The sequence below is a fragment of the Dunckerocampus dactyliophorus genome, chromosome 8 (assembly GCF_027744805.1).
Source record: "Dunckerocampus dactyliophorus isolate RoL2022-P2 chromosome 8, RoL_Ddac_1.1, whole genome shotgun sequence".
Lineage (NCBI taxonomy): Eukaryota > Metazoa > Chordata > Actinopteri > Syngnathiformes > Syngnathidae > Dunckerocampus > Dunckerocampus dactyliophorus.
This window is the reverse complement of record NC_072826.1, coordinates 16,146,827-16,157,006: the sequence shown is the minus strand read 5'-3', so window position 1 is coordinate 16,157,006 and position 10,180 is coordinate 16,146,827.

Here is a 10,180-nt window from a genome sequence, read left to right as displayed (position 1 = left end):
CTCGGTGTCGACTTTATGCTGTTATCTCTGCATAGATTTGACTTTTGTTAGAAAAGTAACTTATATTTGAGAGAGCATCAACAACAACAAGCGAGCATCAACAAGTGACAAATCTAGATCTTGAGTTAAAGCTCTGAAAACATGGCAAAAAAAAATTGACCTTCAGTCCTTACCATGCCATTGTTGTATCAGTACAAAGACTACAAATCCCATCAGCCGTTCTTAAGACTGTAATGACATAAACTTTGACCTATCAACCCCACAATATAACCTGATCATTGCAGCACTGTGGCAACATGAGCCAGGATTCAGTGAAATGCACTGAGTGAGTGGTTCTTGAATTATCATGGTAAAGACCTAAAATTATAAAGCGATCTTTGACCTCCCATGAGGGACACGCCGATCGCTTCCGGGTTAAATACGGAGCAATTTATTAACGAACACGCTAGAATTTATTTGTTTCGGATAAATGTCAACGATATATAATACGACGGATAAAAGTAAGTAAAATCCGACTAGTAATGAATGCCGTGCAAGTTTCACCACTATTTGTGAATGGATGTAAACACGGCGTTTAAAGTTAAGTTGCGAGCGGCGTGGGAGCGATGAATGACAGCTAGCGAACACAGCTTCACTAATGGATTGTGGATGCTTGGGCTAAAGTTTCTGATGCACTGTTCGAGCTTTCACTAAAGCCAGCATCATTTCTGAGGCGCCGCAAAGCAACGAGACTGACTGACCATGACGACAGGGAACCTGGCGTGTTTGATGGAGAACTTGCCCCGCTGTTCATTTGGGATGGACTTTGATGGATTTGTGGATGAGGATTGATCAAAAATAACGTGAGTGCATTGTTAAATACTTCAATAAAGTACAACCAACTCAGTTTTGCTCTCGCTGGCTGGTAGTAATGATGAATAATTTTGCGTGTTTAATGCACAAGACAAGAACAAGAACGGCGACCTACGAGAGGTAAAAAAAAACGGCTGTCAAAACGAGTTACACTGCTCAATAAACACAAAATTTGTAACTCACCCGACGAAAAATATCATTTCAAAGTGCATAAAAATCTTCTCTAATATATACAAAATTGAAAAAAATCTTACCTTAGACTTGACAATGGTTGTTAAACCTCGTCGAATTGAATGATGCTGCTTGATGCTGCCAGGTCGTGACTGTACATTACGCTGACACAAAATGGCGGACACGGTGAAACATTCCTCGGCCGAAGGACACAAGTTTTGTTTGGCCCAAGAAGGCACTTTTTATTTTCTAATTCAATATTTACTAGCAATACGCAATTTAAACTGTGAGCGTGAAGTGTACGTACATAATGGGCCGGACACGAAATTTAGGTGTTTTAGACTTTTGTTCAAATAATCTTATTTTACTCTTTTATACACAAAAAATCACTTTAGTTCCAGAGTTGAGTAATTATTCCATAAATATATACCATTGTAATCATCATGGGGTTTGTTTTTCCATGGAATTATGTTCTTCAAAATTTTCATCGGCAGGTGGACACGAAGGTAATGTACTTTTCACTTTTATTTTTTAATTAGGGTGTACTTGAAGTGTAATGATATGAATTTCTGAATGTGACTGTAGGATTATTGTCATTATTACTACTACTACTACTAATAATACTACTACTTGTGCTAATATTATTAGTCGGGGTGCTCCGATCGATCAGCCATTATCAGCCATCAGTATCGACCGATTTCTGTGAAAAAGCATGTGATCGACGTATGCCAATAAATGCCTTTCAACGGCGATCACAAAAGCCATGCCAAAACAAAACTAATCATGTCTGCTGTGTGGAACTTACCTGCCAACACATGTCACAAAAAAAGCTTTAATTTAATATGGCATTTGAAGAACAAACACTTGACGGAGTATGGTGAGTTTTTGAGGATCACGCTGTGATCATCAGTCAAACGGCAGCTTACGCAGCCAAAACACTGTGTGTGTGACAGTCAGAAGGCTAAGCAAATAACCTGAAAAATGATTGATTTCATCAGACGAGATGACCAGCCTTTGTCAGCTGTGGAAGACACCAGTTTCGCAGAGTGCGCTGTCACTAAGAATCCACTTATGTGCAATGTGTTCTCACATCCAAAGTCTCCTTAAAGAAGGCATCTCATCCTCTGTAGGTTTCACGAGTCATATATGTTCTCTTGAAAAAGTAAGTTAAATAGGCTTTTGTCCAAATTAAGGTGATTATGGTTCTCCTGGCCTATAGCACTCATCATAAATAAAACTGAAAAATGTATCATTAATCCATGTGATCGGTATTGGTATAGGCTGATTTCACTGAGTGACTGAGATGAACATTGAGACTATGCTAATGTTCTAGGATGCTTTCTTGAATGGCTGCGAAGGCCAATCAGGGAGTGGCCATCACAACCACAAGTGTGGCAGACAAAAGTTAATGATAGGGCGATTGGTTGTGTTTTGAGATAGTGTTTTGAGGACAAGACATAATTAGTATCATGACAACAAGAGAGCAAAGTTGTTCAGTGACACTTGAAAATGTTAGTACATAACCCATGAACATGATATACACTTTTAGCTTCTCCATGGGACAAAAATGAGCCCGAACTAGCTGCATCGCTTCTTTGTTTTAAAAACAAAATGTTTTTAAAAAGCCACATTTGGAGTCCAAAGACCAGAAGCTAGGCGGTCCGCTAGCTAGATAGCTGCCGCCACTGTAAGATTGAGTGACAGCCAAAGTGTGTAAACAAAAATGCCAGAAAAGTCGAACGGCAATAGATTTGCTAGGGAAGTGATCAGACACGCTGGCATCGTCTGGCATGGCCTGTGGCACGCTGTCAAACTGAAGCCATTGACATTTTACAGACTAATTTTAATTCTTGCGGCAACACAGGACAAATTGCGTGCCTCCTTACCTCAAACGGGATGTGTTATTTTGTTTATAAATACGGGACAATTCCATTTTTCAAGGGGCGGTGGGCAACCCTACCTGAGTGACACAGCCATTGCACGCCTGTGTAATGTGAAGGAAATGAGGAGGGGGACACTACACTGCACGCAGGGTTCTCTGCAGGCAGCAGGTTACAATAGGGAGTCACAGGTGATCGTTTTTTGTGATCAGCTTTGATCAACATGTGTGCACAAAATCACTATTTGGGGGGAAAAAATATTTTTGAATTGCATTCCAGTTCCAGGCAGGGTTTGAAATCATGTTATTTTTCCTGTTGCTTCCAAAGCCCTAAAGGACCAGATAGGATGCTGTAATGCTCGACAAGCCTGCCATCTATCAGCTTTCATTTATTTCTTTATTTTCTACCATGAAACATCTCACCATTGGGAGGAATTCTGCACTAGCTGAGATTACATCTGTGTTGGAAGAGACAACTTTCCCCCTCTTCTGACTTCAGAGGGATATCTATCTGAACTTTCACATCCATGGAATGCAGAGTTAGTTAGCCTCAGCTTTCATGATGCGCCCGGCGGGGTGATCACGTCAATGTGATTAGCTGTCAGAGCGACGGATCGGGCCTCCTTCTAATTAACACCAGCGCTCGTCACTGTGGTGTTTCTTCAGTGAATCTCTTCAGCCGTACGTCATGCCACATGCCATGTGACTGAACGTGAGAGATCCAGCCAGATGATGTTGGAATTGCTGGGGAAATTGCTGTTTCAATTTAAACACTGACGGGGTTCCTCAGTGATTGTGAGGCTTTGATAGGCAGTTATATACAAATGCAGTTGTCCTTCGCCACTTCACGGTTCAAATTTCACGGCTTCATTTAATCATGTTTTCTCAAAAATATATTCATTAATATATCATACTGTTTCGTGGTTGAATATGGCCTATTATTAGTAAAAAAATATTTAAGCTAATGTTACATATTTTTATTTAAGCATTTAAGAATGGCTAAATGAACTAAAATACAAATATAAGGCATTCAAAAGACGCATTCAAAGACATTGACGTAGTAATCTACACCAGTCACAAGGTGTCAGTAATCTTACTATAATGTTCAGTTAGACACACAATCACCAGACTTCATCTCTAGAACAACTGACTTTTATTGTATGTTTGAATTGTCTCACAACTGGCACAGTAATCTCTAATAAATACACGGGCTACTGTTGAGGCCATAATCCACGGCAAGATGAAACTCAATTCTCAACCCCTGATGTCAATTCCTGTCCCCCACTCATTCTGCTCCCCTTGGGAACATATTTATGGTAACACACGCAATTTATGTCTTAAATATCGTATTTTCTCCTGTTGTGTCTATGTCTATTGGGTAATACGAGCGTAAAGGTGACTATAGGGGTGTTATTTCAAGGGCTCTAATCATGTTGAAGGAAAACTGCACTTGTTTTGGAATTTTGCCCATCATCCACAATCCTTATGTGAGACATGAACACATATGTTGTTCTCTTTCTGTGGGTTTTAAAGATCTAAAAACAGGTGAAAAGCGACAGCTCTGTAGCGCAGATAATGGGATACAACTATGTCGTCTACAAAGACCACTATGAAAACACCTCCAAAAACCTCCAACAAGGTTTTATGGTTTTATATATCTCGAAAATCTAGTCTTACCTTTTGGTAACTTTGAGATCTGTGCGACACCAAACTGAGACAAAGGTTTATTTCCCCCGTGTCTCATTTTTTTCTCCAGAGCAATAAGATGCATTAAATGTCAGTTTAGTCTCCCTTAAAGTTTCAGAAGAGATCTCAGCAAGCTCTAATATAATTCTCAGAGTTTCTCAACTTTTGTGTCTCTATGTGATCTCAGGCAGATAAATCACAGAGATTTCTTTATGAACTAAATCTGTTCTCATCCCAGCTTCAGTTCATGCATCTCATACTAAGCTCAGACAGAACAAATGAGGCGCTCTCAATAAGCACTTGTTGATTTCTCAGACTTAGATCAACGTTTTGGTTGTTTTTAATCATCATGTTTACTTTATTGTAATCCACATGATGTTTTTTTTAAATTCTGCATTACTGTATGCAGAATGAATTGATTGAAAATCAATGCTTGTAGGCTGCAAAGACCGTCTGCTTTTATATTAATTACATGTTCTATGAATAAATTTAAGTATTCCAGTACACGTAATTATTTTTTTTCATGAACTACATAAAACAAATTGTAAAATAAAAACAACCGCAATTTATTGGTAACTTGAGAGCAACAAAGTTAGTATTTCAACAAAGTGCAACATCAGAATAAATCTCTGTTTATTTGTCACTTGAAAATACTACGACCACTACCATTGCCTCCAATAGCGGACACATTTGTCAATAAAATAACTATCAAAACATAAACAAAATGCCACACTTTTGACATGTGCATTGTGCCAAATTAATTTTGCAAAATTCCAACAAAACCATTTTAACCATCTGTTTCACTTGACATCTAATAATCAATAATCTAAGAATTTTGACAAATGTACATGGAACAGGCAGTTATCTTTCAAGTCCATATAAGCAAGACTTCTATAAGGTTTTAAAATGCTTCAGCGTTAGTGCAGATCTAATGTTTAGGGGCAGGCTACTCCAAAGTCTAGGACCTGCAACAGAAAAAGCCCTGTTGCCCCGAGATTTAAGTTTAGAGAAGAAAAATTTTATACTGCATTGTCTAATTAACGGCTGGTGAAAGGAGGACAGGGCTGGCGTTATACAAGTATGTTCCCGTATTTCAGTACCAGTTAACAGGCGGGCAGCTGCATCTTCAACCAGCTGGAGATGATGTATAGAGATGTAGAACTGACAGTACTTTGCACTTTGGACACCCCTGACATAACGCATGTGTGTTGTCCTCTGTTTGGCTCATTAGCATAATCCTACATTTCCTTCATGGGATTAATCAAAGTCTATGATGACAAGCTCGCTGGTGTGTTTTTAAATTATGACATGGAACAATGATGAGGTATTGCACCCAGGATGGACGTTAAGTCAGCGCCACACGAGCACGCTGCCATTAAGAGGTGTGTAATTAAGAGGTCATGATGGACCAGTGTGACATTAATGCTGCCTGACTGTGTGGCGGGTCCACTCAGAGGAACCTAATTGACGACCGCCGCCCAGACGCGTCCTTGTTGTCCTCCAGTTTGTGTGTTAGTGAGTGTGTGGTCTTGTTACTTCTCAAGCCGCTGACAGTTCCACTACTGTTCTTTACTATCCTTCCTAACTCTCTGCTACAGTTTGACTCCTGGAAAGGCCTCCGGAGATCACAGAGGCCACATAAAAAGTGGCATAGAAGCAGTAGGATTAAAAATAAATCCCTCAATTTTTGGGTGAGGCAAAGTTGCTTCCATTATGCGCCGATCAGTTGAAAAAACTATGACGTTAAACACTGTTTAGAGACCACCACACACAACGCACTGCACAATTGCTGCCTGTGGTTACTACCATTGCCATCTTGCTTGCATTTGACTTTCTCTAGCTGGTGCTGCTGCGGTCACAAAAAACAAAAAAACACTCGCTTTCCTCTCTATGGAAGGATGGCAGTGACCAGCACCTTCAGACTCAAGCACGCCCCACCCCTTCAGGATGAGGAGAGTACTGCAAGCGCCTCCCTTGTGACATTTCTCTGCCTTTTATTGTCCGATGAGCAATGAGCAAGTAATGATGTGACACCTTCATTAAAAACATTACACTGGCTGTAGAAAGTCGTGGTGTATAATAAAACAGACAGAAATAACATCGGCATATGAATGCGATCGGTTTTCTGTGGAAAAAACGGCCTATTTTCAGAGGAAAAAATACAAAAAAAAAAAATATATATATATATATATATATATATATATATATATATATTTGACCAAAAATCCACAGATTTGTGGGGCTATGAATGCTGAATCGCCAATGAACATGGTTCCACTGTATCATGATTTGGATGCGTGTTTTGGCCTGAGAAAAGTTTAAAAAAAAAACAGTGTTGAAACCAATGTTAAGAAATGATCCGGTGCTGTAGATGCCATTCAGCAAGATGCAGGAAATAAAGAAAACGATCACAATAGCACGAGCACACAGCCAGTTAGCTGCAGATGGACTGACAGTGAAGGTGTGAAGTGTTAATTGTACTTAGCGATGAACTTGTGTGCATGTGACAAACGCTCATTAAGGCGTCCCTAACTGTGCATTGTGCCGAGGACAACGCCGTGTTTGACTTTCCCTCACACAAACAATAAACATTTACATTATTCATAGCAAAGGGAGAAATTCTTAATGTCCGCTATTAGCATTTGTGCATAATAGATTTCAAAGAAAAGATGGAATAATAAATCACTGCCAGCCTCTTTCTACATGAAAGGTCCACCTACATTATCCAACCCGGCTCATCTTCCCTTTCTTTTTTTTTTTCATCTACCATTTGTATGCTTTTCATTACCTATCTGCTCCTTCATGACACACCAGTAATAGCCTCGCAGGCATTCTGGTAAACAGTTTTGACAAATTAAAATCATCCGACTCATAGTGAAGAGCCGTAACATTGGGTGAAAGGAAGGACGAAAGGAAGGAAGGAGGCAGAGCCAGCTCCATTTTCCAACCGACGAGGCCGGCTCAAATGCACACAGTGACGCACAATGAATCATTCCGGCGCAAGCTAAGCCGCAGACAATCACCCGCTCAAAACGTGTCAACGGCGAGGACGTTGAGATAACGTGCTGGTGTAAAAAATATGGAAAAGTCTCAATGAATCTCATCGCCTCCTGCGGGGGATTCCCCGGATGATGATGATTAGCACCTCGGGTTTTCATCGTGCTTTGACGTGTGTGTGTGTGTGTGTGTGTGTGTGTGTGTGTGATGGTGACAAGCGTGTAACACAGATGGAGAAAGTAATCCATTAATGATGAGAAACATCATTAATCCTTTCGACGTTGAAAAACGTGTTTGCAAGAGAGAGGCATATCAAATCCACAGCAGGGGTATAAATCCTCAGACCACGATCTTTTATTTAGCCTTACTTTCATTTGACACCGTGTGTATTTATAACAACACACTATTACAAATGAAGGCCACACATCGACATTAATCCGCTCATGGGGAACCGAGATGCAAATGATGTGTTTTAATATGTTGAAACTGAAGGAAGAGCTACCGAAAGCCACTCAAATTCATCTTAAAGCAACATTATGGAATGGTTGTGTTTACAGGAGCACATGTGAGGTGTCCTGGCTGTTCCACCAAGTATTAAAGACCACGCCAGATCAAGCATGGTGATGCAGCGTTGCCATGACACCAACAAAAAAGCCAATGTACCAAAAAACACTATTTTCAAAATGATTGTTGCGTGAATGCAGGGAGACGAACCATAGTAACATAATGTACAGTCAAATCTCAGTTTCCGTACACCCCGGTTTTTGTCTGATTCGATTTACATCGGAAATGTTTGTTAAAATATTGCCTCGGTTTTCATACACTCGCTTGGAATTTATAAATATTGCACACAAACTAGTCTGTTTGCCCTGTACTGTATCCTTCTGCGAAATCAAATGCCCAAACAAAGCACCCTACTGTTGACTCGCTGTCCGTGTGACTACTAAGCAACTCGCCATTAGGTTAAACAAAGTTGTGAGTGCCTGCAATTTGATTAAAAAAAGGTGTGAAAGACCATTAAATTTGATTTCACAAGGATGTACGGGAAGTCCGCATCAACAATGAGTTCCATCCACTTGTCATTTGTAATTATTTTGCATTGTTTTCTGCATGTAAAACTATAATTAGCTATAATTAATCTCTGAAATGTATTTGATTGTTAATATTTGTGGGTGTCTGGAACAGATTAATGGGATTTACATTATTTCCTAAAGGAAACATTTTTTGTTTTTTGTTTTTGTCTGACCTTTTGGAACAAATTAATAATGAAAACCGATATTCCACTGGATATAATTTTTACTTTATGTTATCAAAAATGCTCAAACTAATGCCTTTATTGAATTAACCGCAGCGTCTCCAATAGTCGGCAGGTGTGAGGTCTATCACTCATGTGAATCCATAGAGGTCTACAAAAGCAAATAACCTGGTCAAAAAAACATTGGCATAAGCAGCTTTGGCTGTAGGCAACCTCCTGATGTATTTGTTTTTATTAAGTCGTCAAGATGGCAGTAGTAGCACTTGAAGTACAGTATAATGAGCGATCAGCATTCAGCACTTTATGTACCTACAGGCATAGCTATGCCAAGTTTAAGTTCTTTGTTTACTTTTTGTGTTCATATTTTGGCTTGGTGACACAATCTCTGAGAATTCACTTACCTTTTCTGAAGAAACATAATTTACTAGCTTAAAATGTTGTTGTTGAAATGAAACAAGACAAAACGCAACGTGATCTATTAAATGCCATCCAGAATCCATGATGAGCTGATAATGATGCTGCGCGGTAGACTCAATTTGCGACGTTATCTCCCTAAAACACTCTCAACTTTGCGCTCCACAAAAATCACTTCCCATCCGAGACGCCATCAGTCTTCATTGGCGTTCATGGCTCACTGACAGGCGTTTCCATCATGTGTCATTATTGGTGCACGGGGCAATTCAGCGGAACACTCTGGGAAACACATCAATCACCGCCTCCTTGTCCAGCTCTGACAGTGCCGGCTCAGAGACGACACAACGCTTCTCCCGCTTACAGGGGTGGGACACGCTTCAACCTGGCCTGCAAACAGTTGGTAATTAAGATTGGGAGTGAATACATGTCAGCAGTGAGTGGATGTCAGGCTTTACTTTGCCTGACAATGCGGATGGATGAAGTTGGCATGGCTGTCAAAGCCCAGCTTGAGTGGAGACAGGTGTTCAGACCCCAACACGGAATACAGATACATCTGTTGATGGAATGGAGAGTTACTACATTTACATACACAAAGAAGTCTGAATTCTTGCATCAGTTCAGTTGAAACCAGCTCTTTAAAACATATGTAAACACCTTAATTAGATTGTGTTCGACTGTTTAAACTTTGGCTTAACACACATCGACTATGCGATTGGAAACCAGATCCCTTTTGCATGTATACACTTTGATCGTTCAGTCATCAGAGCGGCCTTTCTACGCATGCACCAGTCTCGGTGGAGGATTATGGTGCTGCTTATAGCAACGTTTAATTCACAAGAGAAGAAGAATAAGCTGGAGGACGGGGAAATGTTTACACCAACAAGGGGACAAATGACAACTATAGAAGATTAAAAAGAAGTTAATAT